The sequence below is a fragment of the Mastigoproctus giganteus genome, chromosome 1 (assembly GCF_048544385.1).
Source record: "Mastigoproctus giganteus isolate SK-2022 chromosome 1, ASM4854438v1, whole genome shotgun sequence".
Taxonomy (NCBI): Eukaryota; Metazoa; Arthropoda; class Arachnida; order Uropygi; family Thelyphonidae; genus Mastigoproctus; species Mastigoproctus giganteus.
This window is the reverse complement of record NC_143575.1, coordinates 141622675-141634796: the sequence shown is the minus strand read 5'-3', so window position 1 is coordinate 141634796 and position 12122 is coordinate 141622675. Positions and strand designations below refer to the sequence as shown.

Genomic DNA, 12122 nt, shown 5'->3' with positions numbered 1-12122 from the left:
AACAAGAAAGAAAAAAGGGGAGGGAAAAAGAAGAAGCTTTGGTGGTTTAATCGGACGGGGATTTAGGTAATGGAAACGGAAGGAGAATGATGCAGCAGTTGACTAAGAAGGTTGATGGTCCTCCGAGTGTAATGCTAATAGCGGACATTACAGTTATATATGTGACAACCAGTCGATAGAGTCGCTGGCTAAACAGCGTTTGGATTACTTTATACAAACAAGTTCCTGGTGGATTTTTCGAAAGGAACAGGCACTATGTTAACTCGGATTTTCTTCAGATAACGCCGTGCATCTTACAAATCTCCGGTTTTAAGTTCAGCTGCTGAGGTTCCTTTAAAACATGCAACCGAAGCTGCAGAGCACTTAGACCGAAGGGAAATATTTCCGGACGGATGTGCCCTTTATAGGAAATACTGCATATACTCTCGCTAATGGCACTGGCGAAATGTGGAGGGGTAGCTTTCGTCAGAAACAAAGACAATGAAAAATATCTACTCAAAGCCGTGCAACGTCAGTTCCAACTCCGCCTTGGTGCACTGTGAAGAATACAGAACTCTGTAAAAGGCCAGAAATGTGCGTAATATTACGTGTGTAGTGTGAGCGTGTAGTGTGTTTATTGGTCATCATAATAAACTAAAGCATACAATCGTGTAACAATCTACAGGAGTTCGAGCCCGTGACTGCCAAATACGGTGCTGTTTCTTGTATTCTCTATATCTTGTGAACTCCTCTGACCGTGTGGTCATCCCCGGAAATTTATTTATTTAAAAACACAAATTTGAGTACACAAAGACAAAAGTAGAAGAGAAGCAAGTCCGTGTCATTCCAAGTCAGTTTCTACAGTAACCCGTATCAAAGTTTATAGTTATGATAAGATTCAATTGTGAACAGTAACTATGTTTTATAGCAACAAGGTCCAGAACAGTAATACGCTTAGAAAAAAAAACTAGTTTTTCAGAGTGTGTGATGAGGAATGAGTACTTAACGTCTTTCTTAGGGAGAACACTTCGAAAGCAAAACTTTTTCAGTGCTTAAAAAAAATTTTTTTTGAGGTGATAAACACCTTTTTCTTGCCCAGAAACAACAGGATCAGTAGCGAAAAATAGCCGTTATCTAAGAGACTCAAATATGCAGTACAACTTAAAAAGAATATGGGCAACATCGTTGTAGATAAATTAAAATAAAACAGCTTCATATCAATAGAACCACGGCCGGAGAGTAAGTAACAAGTGAAGTGATGTTTTAAAGTTGTCTTACTAAAAGCGGAAGAAGTAGGAAAGACGTGATTCTGTCTTTAGAGGAAGATGGCCAACTGCATTAGTATTAACATCATATTAGCATCGTGGGTTAGTACTGTATTTTGTTTTATTTATTTATGGTATTATGTGGTCCCAGCCAGCTTTTGAGGCAATCCCGCAATATATTTGCAATGCTGTACTACTGAACAATGTGGACGTAAAATTATCTCAGATTCCCTCGTAGAGGGTCAATTCGATTTCAATTGTACTGTTCATATCGCAACACGATGCCATGAAGGTATGTGACACTACAGAGTCCCAACATAAGGTTGTGATGATCGACAAGGATCCATTGACACTTGCAGGTCCACCATGAAGATTCAAAATGAGTAGAAGTCCAATCCAGGAAGTAGAAGTCTAAACCCAGAATTGTGGTCACAATGAAGAAGTCAACTTTTCTCAAATCTGAACAGTCCCAACAGTACAGCGCTTAATAGTAAAGGGAAATACCTCAATCAGTCTCCACGTGCAGTTCCTGGAACCAAAATAACCCCACAGCATCATAGGCTATTCAACGAGGAAGCAAACTCATTAGTATTAATCAAACAGTTTGTACGGCATAAAATTTATTAGAGGGGTGGCTGATCTGACAACCACTAAGATATTATGTAGCCAAGTTTTCTAGCCGATATTCAGTTTTAGATATATGGACTACGTCTTCTGGCTACCTAATATGCCAGGAATGGTAACGAACTAGTGGCAGTATATGCTATGCTAGAAATTACCTGTACAGTATTTCAATAGATGTTGGGGTTTGCTAGGAAAACTGGCTGGAACCGCCTTCTTTAAGAAGGTGGGTGAAATATGGAAGCAAAAATGTTCTCTGAAAAGTCAGATTCCTTGACTTTTTCACCCATCCACCTTTAAATGTATCTCAACTAAAAAAACTAAGTAAGTCATAGGTCGGTATGCGGATGGGATATTTCCTACAACGGTTTTAATTACTTTCTCCAGCCCTATTATGTGCAAACAATTAAATGGAAGGAACATTATTCATCTTAAAATGAAATTAAGAACGCTTGTATTTTACACCACTTATATCATACAAATAAAGAGCATGATCGTTTAGTTTTTGTATGAGCAACTAACCAGTTACAAAGATATTTACTTCATCCTCTCTCTCAGAATACTTTAAGATAATACAAGACAACGAACAGATTCCTTCGAAATCATCCCAGTAGAAAGTCGATAAGCAAGATCTCTGTATTATACCTGTGTCCGCTCATGAGCAACCCTTTCGTAAGTGGAGCGCGGCAGTCATATTATGGGCGACTGTTCACCAGAACCTCGATAGAAATGAACTTCCACCTCCCATAAAAATCGACTTGAATTTCAGTGGTTTTTGAGTGAACCAGAAAAGGCAAGAAGAGATCAATCGCACGTGTCAGGATACGTCCGAAAAGCGTTTCAGATATCCTCCATTTAATCCTCGTCCTATGGGAAAACAAGTTCTAACGAAGCCAACACTATGTAAAGTATAAGATAACAAAAACGGCGGAACTCTTTCCTTTCAGCTAGCGGGAGATGACGAAGGAACGTATTAAAGTCAAATAATTCATTTCCGCTTTGATGCACCGCAAGGCACATTTACCGCTCCACGTGGAAGTTTACTATCCCCGCTTTCTAATGATTCTTAAGTTGACTGTCATATAACGATAGAGGTCGCTAACATCGGAGACAGAGAGAGAGCTTTCCCCCTCCCCTTCTTTTTGTTCACGAGCAAGGTAAGAAGTGGCGTAATTCCGCATTCTACACTCAGGAGTAGCCTGTGTTTATTTTAAAACTTCAAGAAAAAAAAGTGGGAAGAAATGGATCGCAGACTCACAATGTGGACTGGAATCTTAGTACTTTCTTGTAATTCGCCTTTGTAATGAACTGTAGTAACAAGAGAGTGCTCCATCAAAGTTGCTCGCTCACTTGTACATTTATGTAACATTCGTTCCTTATTATACAAACTGAATCATTCCTTTAATATTTATTATTCCCTACCAAAGCAAATTTGTTATTCTATTCAATTTCTTAATCCTGGGTTTTCAAGACCGCGTTTTTCAAAGTGTGGAGGTTAAATTTATCCTTAAATCGATTTTTATTGGCACGAACTGCAGCACCCGGTACTGCCAACAACTAGAGTTTGCGATTACGCCATGGCATATGTAAATATAGAAGCACGACTGAAAAAGATGGTAAACAATACAGAAAACAGATTTTCAATTAGAAATTTTCAATGGAACATTAGTGGCTACGTTGATTTCAGGAGGAAAGAGTGTGCAGCAACGCTCCGTTAAATAGCTTTGCGGCGTTTTGTAAAGCTTCAGAGTTCAATGTATTAGTATCCCTGTCGGCCGTTTATGTGGGTTTATCTCGAGGTCATTGTATATCTGGAGAACGTTATTCCTTCGTGTGATTTCCGAATGACTTCAATTGACATTTTGGAACTGGCGCTCTCAATTCGGATTCACACTGCAGTTGAATCCGAATTGAGAGCCATTATCACGGTGTATTCTTTTCCAAATTGATGAAAGGCAAGCACGTTATTGTTCTATTGCGTTGGAGTAGCAGTGTGGTCGACGTAAAAGTCTTCAATTATATTTAATGTGATAATTTCTTCCTGGACTTATTCACCGTTTCTACTTATGTTTCGGAATTCTGTACATTAACTATTTATGACTGGCTGACTTTGAGAAGGTCCAAGGCTGAGTTGGTGCACAGTGTATTCTGCAGAAAGTTTGTCTTTTGGTATTGAAGCGACGACCTGGCTGGTTGCTGGAAAATCCATTGCCATCGAGGTGAACTTTGCTGGGAAGGCTATATTACCCTCCTGTTGTTTATTTATTATTTGTTTCTCTTCAGGGACTGAAGGGAATCCGAGCTTAATATTGACCCACCTAAGTATACAATATTCCAGAGTGATTTTTTGATTGTTGGTCAAGCCACCAAATAACTGGACTCGGTGGGTGAATCATTAGCTAACATCCTTCTGATATCGACCAAATTTAAGCGTTTTCAACTTCTTTCCCCAAAACTCTAAAGTTAACTGTTTTTGTTCTTCAGTGCGCTCAACAAATGCTATGTAATAAATCGGGTTTGAAATAGATCAATTTCATAAATTCAAATTTATTATTAAAACAAAAAATTTTGATAAATTCCGTGATAATGGCTGTAAATCCGTGTTAAGCTTAATTATGCTGCCTAACCCTTCACCCCATGCATTTCAACAAACGAAACTGCACAAATTTCATTTAAAATTACTTTTTTTAAAAAATAATTGACACAGTTGCCTACAAAGCTTAAGACGCAGAATTTTTCCCTTATTCTGAATTAAAATGGTTAATTTTACGAAAATATATAAATTGTATGTTAATAATTTTGGGATGACTACATAGGAATTTACAAGATAGCGACTACAAAAATATTAACGCACTTTGGGGGTGTTCTATCTGTTATATCAATTAATTCATAAAGGTATTCTGGTTCGATAAACAATTTTTTTTCCTGAGTTCGGATACAAGGACAAGGTGTATTTTGTTTAACTGCAGTCTCCAGGGTTTCTCCTGTATACCGCAGTAGCATCTGAAAAGGCAAAAGGCCGAGACTGGCAAGTGTATGTAAGTATGTGTGGTGTTATATTGAGTTCGGATACAAGCAACGTTGTAAGTTCTGGAAAATGGCTAAGATCGCATCGATTTTAAGAAAGAGGTTGCCAGCAGCAATTTCTGTTAAAAGTGGGGTGATGGTGAAGGCGAAGAAAGTTCAAAGAATCACCATAGCAGTACTAATGTCTGTACCTGCTGTGGGAACCTTGATCACGTGTCGATTAGTAATTAAGTTCTTTAAGAGGTTGACACCACCAGTGTTTCTCAGTTGGCGCGCCGAAATCGAGCGTCGCACTTCTGCGGTTCTCAACGGCCTGTAATAATTGAAGTGCCTGATGGCGCAGTACCAATCCAAACTGAGAACACAAACTAAAAGATTGTTTGTTTCTTTGACTTCAACCGCTCGGTTTTTATATTCTTAAATCCCACCACTGATCTGTGTGCTGTTCTGAATTTAGCTGTCAATATTTCAATTGCTGCGTATCATCTCTTGGTGGCTTTCACCGGGATTTCCGTTACAACAGTGTGACTCTCGGCACGCTTCTATAAAACACGCACCCTGAGGAAGATCAATCACCTTTGACTGAATTCCTCCAGGAGCACTCTAAACTAACCGTGAAAATCTGTGGTGTACCATTCGGACTACAATTACTGAGTGTGTCTGTGTTTTTTTTGTCACTAATACGGATCAAGGTTTTTCATTTCACCAAAATTCAACAGAAAAATAAAACATGCCTCGAACATCATACTCCAATTCAAATTCCAGAATTCAGGAATGTGTGGTTTAAACGGGTTGTGAACACTGCTTCATTGACACCAATTGCTACTAAAACTAACAGCCCACGCAAGCTACCCCACCCAGGCCACGTTGTCATTTCTGCACCACCCAAAAGTAGCAAGTGTCGTAAACCTTCAAGGATTAGCAACCATTGCTATCTCTACATCGCTGCCTCTCCCCAAACACGTGCGACCAGACGACGCTGTTTTCAATGCGAAGTATGACAGCTTCTTCTGACGCCGTAAAACTTTATCGCATTTATTCGCCGCACGTCGGACGCAGCATGAACGCAGGTAGCCAGATAAAGACAGTCAACAAATCATGCATTTTATGAGAACAAAAATATCCCCCCAAAACCATTGCTCGCGCGCACAGTCGTTGCTATTTTTATTTCCTGTGCCATTCGATGCTTCCTCCCTGTCTCTTTATACAAGGATGTCAGCGTCAAGATGCTGGAAGCACGAGGGGAAAACTGCCGTTAGGAATTAGCGTTCATCCGCGCCATTTTCAATATCCATAATGCCATGGGAATAGGGATGGAACGTGATTCGAATGCTCTGAAAAGGCACGCAACGTTCAATGTCTCCCTTCTGACGTCGCGCACGATCAAGGAGATGAATTGGTATGCGAGTTGCAGTTCCCCGTCTCTACACAAACCACATTAGGTTTAGACACCCCTGTGAAATATGGGAATTTTCTTTAAAGTCCACGGGCTACATTTTAGGAGGCCGAACAAGTGCTCAAGTTCCTTTAACTGTTTTAAGGCGGGAAGATATCAACTTCGGTACCACCTACATGCTACACACACCATTCGTACATCTCTTCTATATAACAGCGTTCCTGAAGCTAGAAGGGGAAAATTATTTAACTCCAGAACGTTCAACTACACAGCAGACTCTTCGGTTGAAATTTCTTAATACGACGTTATTGGAAGAGTGAATCAGCTCATCATAAAATATCAAATCAGCCCCCGAATCGGACAAGTATTCTTCACCTTTTGTTGCACACACACATGGTTCAAAGTCTATAACACGAACCTACCATGGAGTTAAGATAAGCGGCTGTATGGCTCCAAATGTTACATCATCAACTTTCTTCAAATGCAAATCGTTTATATATTTATAACAGAACAGTGTCCGTGTAAATTTTCAAACAGATTTCTTGGTCTTTCCTGGCAGAGAAATTTCAGTGCCGAGCAGTGAACTAGCGAGTGAGAGATAAAGCCACTCACCAGCAACAAAAACAAGAAAGAAAAAATAAATCACCAAAAAACTGTAATCTGTAAAAAGGAGATTTAAACAGAAATAAAATGGAACGATGGATGTACCAACACCATCTGTCGGGATATATTAGAAAATAAATAACGCAATTGGTGAAAAGGAAAAAAAAAAAAAAAAACACATCTGAACATCGTTCAGTCGCTATTAGAGCATCGCATTACGAACACATTACGAAGGAGGTTCTTCAAGTCTATTAAATGACGGTTGATGAAAACAAGTTTTCTTTTCAGCAGAACGTGCACAGTTATACGACCGCCATTGTAACAGTCCTCTTATTTCTCCGCGACATGTCGCTCATTATTTTCTCCTCTCTGGTTGATGTGTGGAGTAGAAGATCGCACGTGTGGGCAATGCCAAGTTCCCAGCGCATGGTGAGTGTTATTGCGCTGTAATAAGGGCCTGCGTAAAGCTCGACCATTAGCTTGAGCAGGGAAACTACAGTATATATCACACGTTTTCATGCTTCCCCCCCCTCAGACGTTTGCGAAACTCCCCAGCTGTTACCTTTATCAGGTAATTCCCGTGGCTCCACAATCAAACTGTTCTAGCGTATTTCCGGTTCCGGATAATAAACAAGGTAATGATGATATTAGGATGCTCCATTTATCTTGAGACTCGAAAACACTCATTTATATGCAAACAGGTTGATAGGAATTGCGCGATTTTGTGAATATTCATTTAACAATTTATACGGATTCATCCAGAACAATTATTCCTTTCAAAATCCTTCAGGATGAAGACAAAGTGATCGTCTTCAGGGTACATCTTAGTGTTACGAAAGTGCAAATCTTATGGTCTACAATATATTGTGAGATTCTTTTGTTACTGACTCCGTTATTAATAAGGCCTTATCTAGCCTTCATGTATAGTCTGGGTCTAAAACAGGTGTTAAACGTCCCACCAGACTGAACCACCAGCTTATCTCAACCACCACCTCAATTCGTTGTTGTAAAAGTTAAAAATGATAACGTTCTAAGCAGTACAGGAGATTAACTATACTACTTCAAGAAACTGCATTAAAATGCTACAATAATTAAGTTTAAAATATTTCGCTGAAATGGAGTATGTTATTGGTTATATGGATGTCGAGCCTAAAACAACCGTTGGCTACAAATGTAAACTAACTGGACTGGACTGTTTAACTGTGTTGGGGATTTTCGAATTGCAGTTACTTTCATCAAATGCTGCCGCCTTTAAGTCTAGCATTGCCTCAAACTAATTAACCCAAAGAGAATACAACAAAGTTTTATTTTACAATATTAATAGCGAGGCAGAGTAATTGCCATCGGGTCTTCGCACAGAATTCGGAGAAATTGAGAAATCAAGTTGTGATATGAACAAAAGGGAGACTCAAACAGACGAGGCTGATCAGAAAATGTGAGGATGAAGATGGTGAAAGATTCTGGACTACACAACGATAAAGGACTAACGGAAACTAGCGAGGCGAAGTGGGAAAATAAGCAAAACAATGAGTTGTCACAAAGAACTCAGTGCGTAACCATCTTCTTTAATAGGAGTATTCCTGGGAATTGAGGAAATAAATTTCTAATGAATTCGTGGCCATAACACGAATCAAGGAGGCACAACTATAAAAAGAGATGAAGTATTTCTCTGCTGGTTCCATACTGTTTTTGTTAAAATGTAATGTTTCGACCATCTCAAGTAGAATGTGCGCTTAATCTTCAACAGAATCAACTTCGGTAGCTAAAAGCGTCCAAAATTAGGTCTTGTAGCAAACAAAATGTAGTTGTTACACACTTGTTCTCGTAACTTTACCACCACCACCCCCGTCTACCGCGTAACATGGTCACTTAAGTTTATCGATCCACTCACTGTCTTAGATGCATCTGCCTTCCGTTAGTTCCTCACATTGTTCCACTGTTAGCTCAGTAGGCCAAAACTTTCTCGACCACTTCAGTCGAATAACTGAGTAAACAATCATTACCCAGGTGGCACAACTGCAGCGAACAGTCGTTGCGTGCAATGAACACTGATACCAGGTGATCGGCGCACCGGTTCACTGAAAATAACACGAAAAAAAATGTGGCATACGTAATCGTGCACAGCGGTCGCTTTGACATGCGACGACAACAGATATATCTGTATCCTAGCAACTGACTGTTGCTATGGTCCACAGATTTCTACCACGTACTATTTTAGTTTACCATTCGTCACCAGGAACGTGTACCTTCTCAAAAAAACATCGAAGTTAGCAAACAGTAATGAAATTAGAGGCGTAATAAGAATGGCACGTTTACAGGCACTTTGGGGACCGGATGCGGAGTGGTCAATGTCCATATTCTTCCACAAGTAGAGGGACATCATTAATAAGGATGGTAGTGAGGTTTTAGAATGTGCCAAATGTAGTTAAAGATACGTAAACTCTGCCGAAATGAACGATGTATTCAAATTGCTGGCAGATGGCTTTGTATATACGAAGCGCTATATACTCGTACAACGCATCAGTGTGGAAGGTGAAACACGTGACGCGGCATGGCGTGTTGGGGCCACATCAAAAGCATGAAGTGCACTTTACACACAATCTCCACAGCAAAAAAACTATCGTGAGTAAGCAAACGCGACGCAAAGCACATAAGCTTAATTGGGCTAATATCCAGACAAGCATTAAAATGGTCGTTGCTATGACTAGTAAAGTACGGTGCTTATGCTTGGCATTAACATCAGCGTTGTTTCCATGGTTCGTAATGGAAGCTATAAACAGTCTCAATAACGACCATATTTCGCTAAACTAATTAATGCGCAGTATGGTGTCAGCAAAATCCCTCGGAAAGAAAGGGACAATCACACAAAGATAGAAATGTTGAAAGAGATCGCTGGGCACTCACTGCAGTTGTTGGGGGGAAGGGTTTCTGTTACCATCAAGGAACAAAACCAGAGTTCAACTGTTTATTGAAGCCCCCCATCTTCGACAACAGATCCCCCTCTCCTCGTAAAACGTAAACTTTCAGCCATAGATTCGATGGCTCCATCTTTGCTATTGACGACCACACCTCACGCGTTATAATCTGAAAGGATTTTGGCACAAAATTCCCGTGTTGTCCATTAATTTCACGAAAAACCATTAAACTTCATTAACAGCTAATGGAAATTTTGATAGCTGTTAAAAAAAATTGGAGCACTTCTTTCACGCCACGAGGAACGATATGCTAATACCACATTTCGCAACACCTATAATCTCTACTTAATAACTAATCGATGTCTGGATGTTGGGGGAACGTATATTGATCGGCACCGTGGCGTAATTCATCTCGGCTACCATAAATAGTACACGTTACCTACCTCGGATGTTGACTCGAATAAAAGCTGCTGGGATTCCCAAGATATTAAATGAACACTAAAATAAGACAGTCAACGCCGGGACAAAGCAATTATCCATAATAATCTGTGCCAGCAGTCAGATACAATTGCGATCTAGCTCAGATATGGCTGGCCTCATGAAGGATTAACATTCGATGCAATATAACAGAAACACACATTCAATATAATAATGAACTGAGTACTCGCTATTAAATTGGCTACTTACTTTCTTTATTTAAGTTTTCTGCTGTCTCCTGGTGAGGTGAGCCTAAAAAAAATAAGGAAATTGCTGATTTTCTCCATATTATGCTGGAAACAATCACACGAATAACTTTAGAAATTTTGTAAAGGAAATCTTTTTATTTTTAAATCTAAACAGTTAACCCAAATAAGTGCAGATTATTAACAAATTAATAACCACATTGTCGTTTATCTTTAAAAGTTCTGGACATTCAGTTTCCTTTCCTCCGACAGTTTTAAATCTCTCTAGTGACTAAATTGGTTAAATTGTTTCTAATTACAGCACAGAACTCACTCGGAATCTATGAATTGTCTGGGTGACAAGGCAGTTTATGTCGTCGAGCTGAAAAAAACTAAGTTGGGTAAACACCGAAGCAGAAAATGCGATGAAACATCAGTAGATAGAGAAAACATCACTTCCACCTGAAATTATCTCTAAATGAAAAAAAAAAAAAAAGTCTACGAGTAATTCCTCCGGTCTGGAATGAAAACAAAACTCTCAAGACTTTTTGCAAACGGTGAAGATGAAGGCACTATACCTCCTTCACGAAGAAGAAAGACAAAAAATGCTTCACTAATTAAGTGGAGAGTCATCCAATGGATGCTGTTTGGCATTGCATGTAAATTAGCTCATTACGAATTTGCGTTTAAATAATCAAAGATGTTGGAACAATAGTTATGAGTGAGAGAGAGAGAATAAAACTGAATTGCTGGTAAAAGAGAGAAAGAAAATATCCACATCAGTGGATTTTTCTTCTTTGAACATTCTGCTGTACGTAGATACATACGAAGGGAGTTTTTCGGCACGTGCAGCTTTTTAGGTGAGAATCAGTCAGCTGTTGCTGGAAAATGCACGTTTTAGGCGGAGTTGTTTAAAACGTGTTAGCAGTTGCTGATCACTTCTCCTCTCACCAACAGACGGAACTAGATAGCTGCACCTTCGCATGTGGGACGGCCATTTATAAAGGAACGAGGGGACAATACTGGCACTAAATTATAGAAACCTTCTTCCTCTCACAAAGGCTGCCTTTGTGAGAAGGAGAGTTGGAATAATTCGTGGGTGGAGTAGGAAATTCTCATTCTGTGATTTCGCGACGCTTTATCGTGACCTGCGTCTCTACGTAGTATTTCCGAAACTAAATTGGAGCGTTTCATCTTAATAAAGATATCAGTGACAGATTCCTCCGGGTTCTCTCAGAATTCGCCATATTAAAAGTCAGTAAGCTAAAGGAGATGTGTGAGATCTGACATGTGACAGTTTTATTGCATTTCAAGAAAACACGGGAATAGGAAAACATTCTCGAGTTTCGAACATATCTGAAACTTTTCACATTAGAATTCAGCGGACTCTTCTTTTTTTTACTTACAGGTAGGAGCCAAAGAAGTTGAAGTGCATCACGTGATGGTCCCAATAGACACGGTTATCAGCGAAATATTAGTGCGAACCGCGTGACTACGTTGTGGTCTTGAGATCACGCGCAACCAAACTCCCTCGACACACCATGCCTCGGGCCCATTACTTGTGATGCACGAACATCTCTATTACTTTCCTAGATGATACTGAAATCAGCGAGGCCTAGAGAAAGAGGCAAGAAACTCGGGTGATGGCTGGACA

The 12122-nt window shown here is 39.7% G+C and overlaps 1 protein-coding gene across 1 annotated transcript in view; it reads right to left on the bottom strand.

The window, feature by feature from the left end:
* LOC150091167 (putative polypeptide N-acetylgalactosaminyltransferase 9) overlaps positions 1-12122 on the bottom strand; it is an 886865-nt gene that overhangs the window by 440106 nt on the left and 434637 nt on the right. The window contains exon 4 of the mRNA XM_090374539.1: positions 10494-10535. The gene's annotated coding sequence lies outside the window, so the exon portion shown is untranslated. The remainder of the gene's footprint in view (positions 1-10493; positions 10536-12122) is intronic.